This window comes from Panthera pardus, unplaced genomic scaffold, assembly GCF_024362965.1.
Source record: "Panthera pardus isolate Hobbes unplaced genomic scaffold, ASM2436296v1 HiC_scaffold_13, whole genome shotgun sequence".
In the NCBI taxonomy this organism is placed as follows: domain Eukaryota; kingdom Metazoa; phylum Chordata; class Mammalia; order Carnivora; family Felidae; genus Panthera; species Panthera pardus.
In genome coordinates, this window is record NW_026526688.1 from 107858135 (window position 1) to 107874349 (window position 16215).

Below are 16215 nucleotides of genomic sequence, written 5' to 3' on the forward strand. Positions count from 1 at the left end.
TAGCCTTCAAAGGAAGTCTACATACTTACAGATCCCTTATTATAATTTCTGAATATCTATCAAATATTCTGCCTAAGAATACAGTCTTTCAAAATTGCTTGAGTTCTTTGAAACCAAAACATTTAAAAAAATGTTATTTTAAAATTGTTTTTGGTCACATTCCTCCCCTGGGAAAATGAGCACCAAAAGTCATAAGTGCCTGAATGAGAATTGGGGAGAAAGGTATAGAAAGTAAAATGAAAAGAAAAAAAAAGAAAAAAGAGTGTAAGTTACTATCAATGAAAAAATTAAAAACATGTTTGCGATGCAGAATAAGGCTCAATTTGTAAAACTTTCTCTTTTTGTTAAAATGTTTTTAATTTATTTATTTTGAGAGAGAGAGAGAGCATGAGCAGGGTAGGATCAGAGAGAGAGGAGAGAGAGAATCCCAAGCAGGCTTCACACCATCAACACAGAACTCCATGTAGGACTTCAACCCACAAACCGTGAAATAATGGCCTGAGTCAAAATCAAGAGTTGGACACTTAACCGATTGAGCCACTCAGGTGCCCTTCATTTTGTAAAACTTTCAATAGTGTTTTCAGTTTATAATATTTTCAATATATACAGAACATATAATATATAAAGGGGATTCTGGTTTTCTTGATTTTGGATGTGGATCCTTAAGCTGAAAAAAAAAATGGTGTCAAGTAGTTCTGCAACCTGAAGCCAGGGAAAGAATCATGTCTACAGAATAAGCTAAATGGATATTGAAAGGTACTCTCAGAAATAGTGTATCATCACCTCCATGCTTTATAAGAAAAGTAAAGCTATGCCTGAAGAGATTAAACAAGACTGTAAATATATATAAATATATATACATATAAGTATATATATATATACACACACACACATATATATATATATATATATATATACTATATATAGTCATATATATATATATACATGTATACCTATTCTTATACATATATATACATATATGTGTATATATATGTTCATATGTAGAGATATAGATAAAGATATATATGAACTCTTTGTATAGCCAAGGAAGGTTTTAATTGTAAAGAGAGCTGTAAGTGTGCTTTGTATATTCTCTCTCTTCTTGAACCAAACTCCAGAGTATGAGGGGAAATGCTTCTGTCCACATCCAGCCAATTGAAAGGCTTCAAAATAATCATTGGGAGATCTTGCCATGAGTCCACTGAAGTCCAAGGGACATCTGACTCCATTGGTCAACTCTAAGCTGAGCAATGGGTACTAGAGTTGCTACTATTTAGCAGCAGAGCATGGATAGCTGGCATTCCCAGAACACACTGGGTAAGGATGCCTGTAATTCTCTTGTGAACCTTGCATAAGGAGTCAGACAGGGCCATCTCTAATATATATACCGAAGGGGCTAGGAAACACAGATAGCAGTATAAACATCCAGGCTGTATAAACAATGCCCAGAGAAGACATTACTCACTTGATAAAGTGAAATAGTGAGAGATGCCCGACAATGGAATTCTCTTCGAGAACTCACATAAGTATCATCTAGGGGAAACAGCCAGAAATTTTTAACCTATAATATACTAATTGCTACATTTTCTAATCACATGTATAATTCCTAGTCATATGAAATCTTTCCCCATGTCTTCATTGTCCTCCCATAACAGCCCTTATCATGCTGAAGGGGATAAAACAGTAAATAAGAAGAAGGAAAGATGTACAGCAAAAAGTGAGAGAACAACCACAAGTTTATGGGGTTTTATCCAAAGGGAGCTATTAAAAGGAAAACTGATGAAATGAAAATGCTTACCTTATATTATGGAGCCTAGTTTATTTAAAATACTTTAAATATATTTAAATACTTTATATATACAAATATATAAATACTGTAATATTTCATGGACCCTTATTGAGTCTATTTTTTTCAAAACACTTCAAAAATATATAGTGCATGATACTATTTGCTTCTACTCATAAACACACGTTTCCTGATTAATACAACTTTATATTATAGACTTTAATTAAAAAAATTAAAATTACCTGGGTATCAGTCTCCTCTTTTCTCTAGAGTATTTGGGAAAAAGTAGAATTAATCATTTCCTAGGGTAGTTCCAGGATGTAACTGCTTTTTTTGTGCCTTACTTATCACTACTGCATTCAGGCTACTGCTTATCATGGTTGGAAAGATCAGAAATGATCACCCTTCCTAGTGCTGGCTTCACCACTATAACTTAAGCAGAAGATTGAATACTGGTTGGTCACGGCTTTGCACTATTTTTGCTCCCAGTATCATCATTCAAGGCTCTCCTAGGTATACCAGATTTAACTGAATATTTAAGGCAATTGATCAGTTTTATTACGCAATAGAAAAACTACCTAGGATAAATATAACATATTTCTAATATTAATGAAAAGTTAGTTGAGAACCTCTCTCAAAGAAATTTCATAATTTCTAGCTTGCCTAGTCTCAGTCACCTTTTGGTTTGCATCATTCTCTATTCTCCGTGTATTCCTACTCCAAAAAAATTGTTCATGTATAGAGAAATTTATCTTTGTCCTTTTATCCCCTCTCACCCTTTGCTAAACTGCATCTTCAGGTCTTTATTCCCAGGCAGCTTATATTCATTTTCATGAATTAAAAAAAAGCCCTAGGTGTGTGTGTATATATATATATGCATATATATGCATGTATATGTTTACAACTTAAATCCAGATGCAAGTATAAAGTAGACAATCATTTTTAATTTCTTTTATATCAAAGCATTTGTCCTTTTTATATCTTAAAAAATCTCTCCTTTTATCTTTATAAGGAGCAGTTATATATAGCAGAAATTATAATCAATGTAGATAAATATTTTTAAACAATCTCTAGCAATCCTAACAGTATAAGATGTCCATTATAGTACTAGTCAGAATGCCCACATGAAACAGATGGTGATCTCAAATGGTATAAATGAAAGAGAGTTTAATGGAACACTATCTACAGAGGTGAAGACAAGGTTAAGGAAAACTTAACAAGTGATAGTGAATAGGTACAGGGCTAGCATTAGCAGTCAGCCATTCATACCCTTATGCTGGTAGGGAATATGGAGTTAGTGGTTATCACATCTGATTGCTACAGCTGTTAAAAAACAAAACAAAACAAGACAAGACAAAAGAGAACAACAGTGGTGAGCAATCACTGCCAAAGTGCAGCCAAAGAGAAATTAAAGTGAGCCAGGATAATAAATACCCTGACCTTTCTCCAATTGTCCTTGAACACTTCTAGGGCTGCCCATTGGGCAATTCTCCCAGATGATGAAGATTAAGAGGCTTTGTCAGTTGCTAGCCAGTTGGTCAATGTTTGTAGCAGGACAGAGTACGTGGAAGAATGGACCTGGAGGCATAAATGGAGAATAATTTGTACAATCTACCTCTTTTTCCCATTAACATCAACTCAGATGCTTTGTCTGGATGTAAGACTCAGATAAATTAGCAGAGCAAAGGAAATGATGAGACCAAATAAAAAATGGTTGTTTTTATGTAGCTAATCATTATTCCTATACCATTTATTCCATGTTACCCCTACCCTCTATAGTCCTATACACTGGTTGGGAACTTTTTATGTAGAGGGTTAACTTGACACAAATCTTCATCCCATGGGACACAACTTCTATGTGCTCCTGTCCTTACCAGGTTGACCACTATTATTGAGCACAGGGGAAATAGGAGGAACTTAATAGGAACTTACTTTATAATATAGTGATATGGTTGTTCTTGACACTACCGGGGAGAAGCAACTTAATTTTCCTTTAGTAATCAGTATCAAATCACCTTGGCCAGCACGTTAACCCCTTTCTGTTAGTTTAATAGCAGAAACATTAAATAAGAAGTGGACATTCTTAATTTTCAATTTAAAAGATACATAACTATATTTCCTAGTGAAAGCATTCCTTCTAGGGTATTAGAAGACCTAAACATAATTATCCCAAGATCACAGAAATAGAATGCAAAAAACTTTTTAAGTGTGCTACCAGAGTAGTAAGTGGGGGGGGGGGGCGGGGGTAGTGATTCTTGGTCACTCCCAACCATAAATCCCAGGACTTTGCTTTCTTTCTGTGGAGTAGATCAAACTGAATATTGGGTCATGGATTTAAAGCCAGAGTGACTATATTTCCTAGTTTAGCCCAGGCAGTGCCAGTTCAGAACTTTTGTCTTATCATATTGTGTAGTTCTCCTTTCCTTCTGAAAAATGTCTCAGTTTACACAGTAAGTTATATGATCATGTTATTAAAGGCACATAATGCATGTTACAGAGCAGCTCCCTATACTTGTAGGGAATTCTTTTTGTCTACTTGACATCATATTTAATTCTGCAATAAGCCATTTAAAAATTTTACCAACTCAGTTGCTCCTGGGTGATAGAGTACATTAAGACAAATGAATTCTTGTCTTTTCCCATGGCCTCACTTTTGGGTGTTTATATTAAATTCCCTGGTTGAGGGCTATGTTTTTGAGATACCTAGGCGATGACTAAAGCATTGCTACTAAAAGTGCAGCTTGTACCTCAGTGCTGATTGCCAAACTACCAGTTACCAGTCCAGGACTATATTTAATTCAGAAACTGAGAAAAAAAGATTAGAATATCTTATAGAATTTTGATGTGGCTGCTAAAAGCTAGCTAGCACATTAACAATGGCTCCATCTCTGAAAATATTATATATCCATTAGAGTTCTACAAACTTATGCCATGAATTGAATGTCAAACCAGCTGGGTATTTATTGTATGCAGTAGGCCCCACTGTAACACTTGATATTTTAAGATTAGTTTGTCAACTGTAACCTAAAATTATATAAAAATCTGAAAATATGCAAGCATTTATAAACTTTTAACATTTATAAATTTAGCATTTACAATAATTTTAATTTTTATTCAAACACTGTTTTTATGTATTATAACTTTATTAGCTAATTTGGGGAAGTAAAACCTCTATTATTTATTTTCAAACTGAATTTAAAGATGTGAAAATAAGATTCACTGGACAATTTTGTCAAGATAAGGCACATATATTCTAACAATAGTAGTAAAGCAAATTAAAACAATAGACTGGTTCTAAAATAAATGAAGAATGAAAAGTTCATACTAGTTTTATTTGTTTGGTTTATTTATATAGCTGCAATTTTTGGTGAGATATTTAACATTAAGTGTGTCCTTTGAGGAGATGTACTGGCTAACGAAGCCATCAAAACTTGACCTATCCATGGCTAACATTTTGGTGTCACCTGTAGACTATAGGAATACGCCACTCTGGGCACATTTTTGGTTGGCATAATTGTTTATTTGTAAGAGAAATCAGAATTTTTTAATGGAGAGATTTGCAAAATTAGATGAATTGGGAAGATATATCTAGTAGAGACTTAAATTCTAGGTCAAATAGGTCTTTAAGAATGTCTTTGGTAACTGCACTGCATACCTCAAAATATGAAGGTAAGTTATTACCTAATTTAAAGAAAGATATGATCTAAGAATATCATTGTAAAGATAATGGGTGCCTCAACAGTTTATACAGTTCAGCAAAATAATAGAATACAAAAATAAAAAAGAACCAAAAGAAAATATCATTAAGAAAGGACAAAACCAAACATAATAGTCATGAATCTAAGTTTTATTTTAAAGAAAGGCGACATTAAAAAAAATCTAGCTACAGGACAAGAAACAAACCCCAAGTTTTGTTTGATACTAGTAATGATTAAAGAAATATTTAAACATGAATGGCATAAAAATGATTAAAATGAAAAAGTGGCCATTAAATAAAGACACAAATTAAAAAAAATAAAAGTATATAAATAGCATGAAAAATAAAATTCTTGGTGAAAAAATAAATATTTATTTAAACAAATGTCTAGTGGAAAGGTTTTTACAAAAGTGAAGTTAATGGTTATTATAATTAAAAAAAAAGTGTACTGAGCAAGCATGCTGGAAGTCCTTGGGATGTCATGCATTAGAGTCGATGATTTTGATATCAAAGCAGGACAAAGTTTTCCCCATAGAAGATAAGTCTTTAATGAATTAGTTTAAACACATTTGGTCTTCAAAAAATTTAAAAATACAAATAATAATATATTTATTATTTGATGAATATCTTTGTTTTTTATTTTTATCTTTTATTAATTGTCATATATCAGGCTTACGTAAAACTTTAGAGTTTAGAGAACCTTATAGATTAAGGAAAAAACACACACACATTGTAGTGATTAGTAAAATATGGCTCAAAAGATTAAGAAGGCTGTTCAAAGAGGGCTGTTTTAGGACTAAATGCAGATATCATGACTTCCTGCCAAACTCACCTCGTATTCTTATTTTTATTCTCTCTATATGCATGTAAAACATAACTTCTCAAAATGCATGAATGACAGCACATAACATTTATTTTAAATTGTTATAATTATGATAAGAAGTAAGAATTCCATATTAAATATATGACTATTGTTGATTGTGCTAGATTTTCTCAATAACCACAGGATTTGGTCTCTGACAAATTTCTACACGTATGTATTTTAGCTGGGACTATATGTCAGTTTTCTGACAGAGCTTCCATATGATTAAGATTTCCTTTTTAGAGGAACTGTAAGAGCTCCTCACAGAATACAGTTAATAATCTGTTTAAACTAGCTACATGTTTTCCAATTACTGGTCAAGAAATTTTAAATTATAATTGCTAAAGAGATAATTATTTTTAATAGAAATTACGGATTGACTTATAACTGATGTCAGGCAAATGGTGATTACTCATTTATTTTCAAAACACTGCTCTGCAAATTTTTGAGGAAAAAGGAGAGTCTCAAATGATATTTGGATTGCATAAAGTCAATTGAATCAATTTGACATAAAAGAAGTGATTATGTCAAAACGAAAATAACCTTTAAAATAGGACAATAGGGAGCAATCCATTTCCTTTATTCTTTCATTTTTCTTCTTTTATTTAACCTTATGCCAGTTTATCTCTGTATTCTAGATAGTAATACCTTCAGTGAAAAAGTAGACTTAACTCTTATTTTGCTGGTGTTTTTCTTGCTGCTGCTGTTTTTTTTTTCCCCCCAAGTTAACCCAATAAGGTATTATTAAATGTTATTACCTTTTATTCTCCAAGAAAACACTTTGTAAAGTTTAAATATTAGTCAGAATGCCCACATGAAACAGATGGTGATCTGTTTAGACCCTAAAGCAATAATAATGTGGTTTACTATCACAGAAAGATTTTATTTATATCAAACTTTAAGAAAAAACAAAACAAAACAAACACAAGCTTTTTGTGTTTTTATACTTTAGAGACAAAAATTGCAAAGCCAAACAGGTGTTTGAACAGATACTATTAAATCAAGTCATCATCTACAATTTTACCTATACATTTCAGTTATTTTTTTTGCCCAATAGGATACTGTGACTACTATGTGAGTTCCCAAGTATTTGAATACCAAGTTTGGACAAGATATGTTACAGCACTGATTAGGATTTAAGCAGCTTTTCCTTCTTACAACATAAATAGGAAAAGGAAGTTATTTTTCATGAAATAAACATAGCTCATTTATTTGATTATAAAACCAGATCCAAAAATGATACACGGTTCTGGGAATTTTGGGTTTCATCTCTTTCAATCAGAGGAAGACCCTTTCTTGCTAAGGCTGTAATATGTTTATATTAAACACTAAAAGAGACTCATTGATTTCCCAGCTCTCTGACTCATGCATTCTGAGATTTGAAAGTTCACAACAAAGGTAGCCAAAAGTAAGCCTATAAAATATAAAATGCGTTCCAAAACCATGTTCAGCTTATGGTTAAAGTCACATTTTAGTGAAATTTTTCTAAATGAAAGAATCTAGTTATAAAGCACTATGATTAATGGCAGATGTGAATAAGCATACCTGTTAAAAATGTATAACTGTAGTATTACTTTTGGCCAGGATTTGTTTTGGAATCATCATTGTGGAACGTTTGTATCAAAATTTAGAAATGGACCATTTAAAAACTTAAATATGTAAGGAATTAGGTCTGAGTACTTTAAGACATCAAAGAATGGCAGTAGTAGACCATATGACATAAGTGTTTCAAAAAATGGAAATTTTAACTGATGCTGTTTTTTTAAATTTAAACAAATCAGAGGATTAGTTTTAGAGATTATTATTTAGAAGGACAATAATAGAGTGGCAATTTATCACTTTTTTTTCATATTAAAATTTTGAGTAACACTGACAAAGTGCCAAATTAAAAAAAAAAGAAAGAAATGCTTTCATAGTAATGAAACTGCTTAATACTTTGCCCCTATTGCTAATATCATGACATAAGCATATTTATTTATATCTCTATTCATCTATATTTCTCATATTTAATGTTATTCTTTTAGTAATGGGATTTTTTCTGGAAAATTATTTTTAAAAAATAAAACAACAAAATTTGTTTACTTTGTACTATAATAAGGAAATATTTATTTTATTTTATTTTGTACAAGGAAATATTTTAATAAAAATTGTACACAGTATAATTATTAACTGGTTACTTCATTCTTTTTGAAATTAAAAATAAGCCCAATTACTTATGACTGTTTCTCCTATAAAAAATAAAGAAATCCTGCAAGACCCTTAACATTGTGAAAGCTAAATCTAGCTCAACCATGGCATAGATGATCATGTTTATAGATCTAGGGAGAATTTGTCCTGGAAAGGAAATCCCTTAATTTTCTGGCCCCGCTTTCCTCATACATGAAGCAAGGAATTAGAATAGATCACTAAGAGAGCACCTCCCCACATACATTCTATGGGTGATACCCAGCACCAAATGAAGTACTCCTGGTCTGAGAGGAATTCAATAAGGTCGCAAACCAGCTCAGGCTTAGCCTGGGATCCTGGAATGGTAAAGTCATGTAATTGCATTCATTCCTCTCAGGAACTTTAACATAGACCTGGTCCAGTCAAGTTTCCCAATTCTTAGTGTAATTATTGTAAATGGTAGTAAGGAATCTCCAGGAGAAAGATGTGCCTGTGTCCTTACCGCTGTGCATGCTCTGGGAACTTGATCCCAAAATTCTCTGACTAGGCAGTCTCTAGCTTCCTTCCAAAACTGCAACGACCTCTTTGCTGAGTCAATGATGCAAGGAGGTCAGGTGTGCATCCCTAAACCTGTCTCTGAATAACCCTCAGTCTTTTAGGCTTGAGTAGATCCATTATCAATTGAGAGCATCTAAATCTACTTAGATGCTCTAAATATATGCTGTTGAGAAAGGGGGTGGGGACATGGGACTAAATAAGAGTTTAGATTTGAAAATGTTCATTAAGAGTTCCCTAGGAGGAATCTGAGTGTATCTATAAAAGAGGTACCTAAATGCATGTGTTGAATTTAATAGAGAAGTCTAAGCAAGAGACATAAATTTTAGTAGTCATGATCTGAAGGTGCCGTTTAAAGCTAAAGGAGTGCTAGAAATCACAGGGAAAGAACTCTGAATAAGAAGAGAAAGAGGAGCTGTCTGATGTTAGCCCAGTCACACTCTGTTCTAAGTTTCATCATTTCCAAGTTTAGATGATGAAAGTATCAACATAATAGAGTTGTGGTGAAGTTCAAATAAAATAATCCACATAAAGTAATTTAGCAAGCTACCTTGATCAAAATAAGTGCTTGATAAGCATGTCTTATTGTTATTACTTTATTGTTTTCTTTTATTTTTGTCAAATAATTTAAAAAGTGTTAAATTATCACGTTTTGTTTTACTATTGTTTTAAATTTTGTTTTACTTTGGACTGAAACATGAATCTCTTCAATATATAATGTATGGTGAAAAAGAACAAGCCTGTGAAAGAATCTGATAAACAGTAGGTAGAAAAGTAAGAGAAAAAAATAGAGGTTGTCTTGCCATAGAATGTGAGTGAATCTGCATAAAAGAAAGCAATTATCAAGTAAGTTAATTGCTGATGAAAGATATTATAGGGTAAAGACTGTATTTTGGAATGTATATCAGCTAGTGAATTTATGATGCAATTTTAGTAGTTTGGTAGAAAAGGAGAGCACATTGCAGTACATTTAAGAATTTATGGGAGATAAAAAATCAAGCCATAATATTTGCATCATTCCTTGAAGTGAAGGTGAGCAGAGACCAGTAGTTTTAAGGAGTAGTAGGGCCAAGTGGCATAGTTCATTTGTTTGCTTGTGTGTATGTTTGTGTATTGTATTTGTGCTTGTGTGTTTTAATGGGAGCACCTAAACCATATTTGTATGACTAAAGGAATAAGTGACTAATTGAGTTGATGGGGAGAGATTAAATAATAAAATAGAAATAAGATATCATATGATGGACTACTGAGGAAAATCTGGGTTTTGATAGGGAGGATTCTTTATTGTTACAAAGAGCAGAGAAAACAGTTGCACAGGTCTACATGTCTGTACATTCATTGAAAAGAAAAAGAAGGCTAGAATCTATTTTCTATTTTTTAAAAAATAAAACAGATTAGCTAGTCAATAACTCTGGAATAGAGACTTGGACATATGGAGAAGTGAGAAGTTTGAGAATAGAGATTTAATTATGAAACAAACCATCAATATGAAGATCCATGATGTGTGCTGGGGGGAGATGAGTTTGGTGATCTTTAAGATATAATTACTTCAGTCAGCTTGAATACTTGACTTTCTCCAATTACACTTATACTAATAGTGTTGGCATTGGAATATTATACGTAAGTATATAATTGTATACATTTTCAGTGAAGAATGAGATCTTGCCAGGCTTGTGGGGCAAGAAAAGAGAGAGAAGAAAGAATGCAGGTGAATTTATGACACATACAAAAAGATAAAAATAATGTTGGATGAGGAAAAGTAAAGAAATTAAATAGCATGAGAGATTATCAACATCAGTGGATTGAAAGTTGTAATGAAGTTAGAAATTTTACTGTATGAAAAGGAGTGTTTGGTTAAGGATGTGATTCTTGTGTTAGTGCTTTGACACTTGAGAAATTTTCTGCTGATCCTATTTACAGTGTATGACCACATAAATGAATATTTTAGCAAGATAGGAAGAAAAATTCATTGGAGATTAAGAAGTCATGAACTGAATATAATTCACAGTATATCAGAATTTTTAACTGTTTAGTCAAGTCTACTGAAATCTCATAGAGTTATGGCAGTATCTGTAATAATGATAAAATAAGGCAGTCAGGGACTAAAGCCCTCCATGATTTCGGTATAGTAATCAACTGGTACACGAAACCTAAGGATTAGGTGGTTGGAAGAGATCATTCTTTTATTTACTCAAAGAACTAATGTTATACTACTGCCACATTAGAATGATTAAATTTATAAACTTAAAATAAGCTTCTCTTTAGGTGAAAGGGAGTGAGAGATACAGCTGTTATGGAATGAATAAGTCATAAGAATAAAAGCTACAGGACAGGGAATATAGTCAGTGGTATTTTAATATCATTGGAAGGTGACAGATGGTAGCTACACTTGTGGGGAACATGGCATAAGGTATAGAGCTCTTGAATCACTGTTTACATCTGAAACTAATGTAGCGTTGCGTGTCCACTATACTCAAATAAAAAATAAATAAAAATAAGTAAAATAAGTTTCTATTATATGTATTGACTTCTCTAATATCATTGAATAAAATGGTAAGCGCCTCTTTTTAAAAATCCTAGTAAGATCAGAAAATTATTTGATTAGTGTTTAAAATTTTACCCTGTTTTACTTAAATTGATGAAGAGGTCCTATCTAGTACATCTAAACCAGAATGCCAACAGTGGACTTAATTGAATTCTTTCTCAGTTTGTTTAGTATTTAAAACTGTCTGACATAAAACTAATCATCTGGAGGGAAAAAGATAAAACAAAATATTTTTCAAAAGAGGATATGAATATTTTATATAATAAGATACATTATTTAAAGCATTCTACAGAGAGCACTTAGGGCATTTTGGAAATAAAATGGTGAATGTCAACCTTGTTATCTACTGCTCTTATCTAATGGGAGATACAAGAAGATATTTTTAAAAGTCAGTGAATACAAATGCTTTAAAACGATTTTAATCAGTACAGGACTATGATGAGAAAATGAATAAGGATGACGTAATGACTAGTAAAATAGCTATCCACCTATACATTTATTAACTCCATAGATTTAGAGTTTAAAAAATAAAGAAAAACTTCTATCACATTATAAGATATTAAAAGTATATAAATTTAGCTTATCACTTATGTATGTTATTTAAGGAAAACAATTGTCTTAGGAGTATAAGCCATAAGAATGGAAAATATGTGAAAATAAACAATATTTAAGGCATATATGACAAAAGCATGAAATAAATAGTTAAATTATATATAAGAAGAATAAAGCACTCCTTCCTCCAGCTATTGAGAGTGTTGGTGACTGAAAGCTTGCAGCTGAACTACCCTTCTGAGACTGCCCTTGGTCAGAGATGATCTCTCAAAGTATGCCTTCTTTCCAGAGTAGTGTACATTATATTACCAGTCAACACTGGTATAAGGAGCTTAGTCCCATTATCCCAATTTGGGACAACTCTTCAGAGTCATTCAAACTCTCGCGATCCCCTAGGATCATCTGAATCTTCCATTGTAATGCATTGCAAACAAACTTCCCCATCTACTAATACTGTCTTCTTCATTTATAGGTATTGAAGCCAAAGGCATACCATAATAAGCCTCTTGCACACAATATGTTTTCTGTAGATCTGACCTGTGATAGTTGCCATAAAGTGGTCTGAAAAAGAACAGATTTTAAAATTGGATTGTGCAGTTTTTTCAGCCACTAGTCATGTAGAATCCCATCATTGGTGGCTAAACTGAGCTCAGAAAGATCTTAGCATGTAATAGTAATGCACTCATTAAACTTAATTACTGATGACATGGGATGAGATAATTCTAAAAGGGAATACAATGTATCAGGAATTTGAGAAATATGGGAAAATGGTAATTCTAATGACAATAATATCAGATGGCTGCTGCTGGGGGCAGCTGATATTATTGGAGACATAGGAAGAAAGTCTGAGTATAGTCACCAAGTGAAATCTGTGAATGAAAGCCAGAGAACATCTCTGACAACATAAAAGAGATTCTCACGTTTTGTAGAATAAGCTGAGGACAGAGAAACAAATGTCATGCTTAGGACTTAGTTATATTATAGAAGGAGAACTTTAGAGAAGGTTGAAATTTCAGCTATAGCAGGTCCACGATGCCAGGGTAAGGGAACACTGAAATGTGTGATGATGACATCTGCTTTGAGTGAATCCAGATTCCCCTGCAAAAATAGCACCCTTCACATCGTTAAAGAGTAGTGTTTCTCACCTTTTTTATCACTCATGTTGATGCAGAGACCTGCACTTTGCAAGGCAACATATATCCCTCCCACCCCAGGATCTGTCCCCAGTTCCCCTCCTGTTAATAAACCAATAAATAGGATTAAATCATTAAATAACTGCAATAGGGAAATCAGAGTCTGCACCTAAACCTCAAGGACCTACAGAACCTACCAACAGGAGCTGGAAGACTATGTGAAATTAGATTCAAGAAGATTAAATTATAGAAATAAAAAAGATTTTATTGATATGGGAATGTTTCCCTATTGCATAGGATTTAACACCTTGACAACTGCTAACATACTCCTAGGCTGGCTCTTAGAGGCTTTGAGTAAAGTGTAAGTTCATACTAATTAAAGTAGCATGATCACATTGTGAAGGAAGAGAACAAAAGTCTCAGACGGTTGGCATACTAGCACATATAAACTATGGCTGGAAATCCCACCAAGGATTGTGCAACACTACAGGGTCTAGCAAACATCCCATTTAGCAAAGCAAAAAGTAATGTGTCGGTAAAAGGAGTACCATCTTCTTTGAGAGACTCCTTGATGGCTGTTGTCTTCAGGCCAAGTAGGAAGATATGTCAGTAGGAAGATATGATTATAAAATTTGCCACCCTGAGAATAATCCACCTAAATGACCCTTAATCAAAATCAGTTGTTGATGCTTAACTGTCAGAAACCCATTGGGCAAAGCTACTGTAATGAACAGAAATGTCAGAACAGTGGCCAGGAGTACTGAACCCAGTAGCTATGGCAATAATAACAGAATATGGGGCTACTGGGGACAAGATAGATGAGTATATCCAATAAAGGTAAATGTATACAACCAAAAGTAATTGAAGATGGATAATCAGAAGCCTGAGATGGCCACCCCGATAAAATCTCATGATTCTTATCCAGTTGCCAGATCTAAGCCAGTATTTAAACATAGAACACATTGACTTCACAGGTTGCACTGCCTGAAAGAGAGGTTAGGTCTCAGGAAACAATAACATATGATAAGGATTAACCTACCCTTCCCTCAATAAGAATTATGACTTTTACTTATGTAACATATTTGGAAAAGGGAAATTCCCAATTGATTCAAGTTCAATGATGACATTAATTTTCAAATACATGACATATTATCATGACTACACCTAGAGCATTTGCAGGCCAGGTATAAAATGGATTTCTGTTTTTAAGTTCAGCTCTCAGTGAGCCCATCAGAATCAAGATCCATGTACTGTTCTTCTCCCCAGTCCATGAATGTATAATTGGAATGGCCTTACCTGGTAGGTGGTAGTACTCCAATTAATGTAGTGATTATCTTTTTTAGAAAGATTTGGCAAAACATGAGTCTAAAATATTTTGCATTTTGTTTTTTTTTTGTTTGTTTTGTTTTTAGGCAAAGATAATATACTATTCTTTCAGTTTCTGTTGTCTTTTGCTTTTAATTTGGTTAGTTATGTTTTCCCTAGAAAAATCATCATTTTCAGTTATATTTTTAATTCAGCGGTAAAATATAACAGTCTGTCAAATTTTTATTTGAGCTTTTAAAAGTAAATTACACACATATATTTTTAAAGAATTTATATTTCCATTTCTCCTATAGGTTCCATGTTAGCATCTATAATCACTTGTTATGTACTTTTCTTTTTTTTTTTTAATTTTTTTTTTTAACATTTATTTATTTTTGAGACAGAGAGACAGAGCATGAATGGGGGAGGGGCAGAGAGAGAGGGAGGCACAGAATCAGAAGCAGGCTTCCAGGCTCTGAGCCATCAGCCCAAAGCCCGACGCGGGGCTCGAACTCGCGGACCGTGAGATCGTGACCTGAGCTGAAGTCGGAAGCTCAACCGACTGAGCCACCCAGGTGCCCCTGTACTTTTCTTAAATGGCCAGTTCATTTGCTGCATATAGAAGGAATTCTGTGACGTGAGTAACTATAGGGCTAGATACACCTCACCCTTAAGCCAAACTTACACACTCCCTTTCTTTACTATCTTAAATTGTATCTATCTATATTGTCTAAAATGCTCAGAAAAAGGGTACATAATAAACCTAATTATAAAAATGTGAATACTATCACATTATTACAATACCTTAGATAAAAGTCACAACAATATCGATTGTTTCACTGTAAATTAAATCTAAGGGAAAAAAGTCAAAATCACTCTACTCAATATCTCGTTCACCACCATTTCAACCAGAGGGGATTAATTCAAGATAGATTTGGTCTGAATTTCTGTGGTGGTAAGAGTGGCATCACAAGACGGTTTTCTATGCTACATTTATCTTATCTTGCCACAAACTTAGTGCCTTATAACAACACAATTTTATTGTCTTACTTCCTACATGTCAGAAGTCTGACATGGGTCTCACTGGACTACAATCAAGGTGGCTGTAGGGCTACATCCCTTCTACTAAGGGAGGCTATATATCCTTTCTTTTCCATCCTCTAAAGGCTACCCTCAGGTCTTGGATCTTAGAATTTTCCACTTTCTTCAGAGCCAGAAATATTGCATCTCCTTCTGATTCTCTGCTATGGTCTGAATGTTTGTGTCCCATCAAATCCATATGTTGAAATCCTAATGCCCAATGTGATAGTTTAGGAAATGGGGCTTTTGTGAAGTGGTTAGCTCAAGAGAATGAGGGGCTCTCATGAATGAAATGAGTGTCCTTATAAAAAAAGATCCAAATGAGCTTCCTCTTCCCTTCCACTACATGATAATACCATGAATACCGTAAGTATACAACCCAGAAGGGCACCTTCATTCAATCATGATGGCAGCCCAAATTCAGACTTCCCACCTCTAGAACTATGAGAAATAAGTTTCTGTTGTTTATAAGCTACCCAGTTTGTGCTATTTTGTTATAGTAGCCTGAATAGACTAAATCGCTCCTGGTTCTGA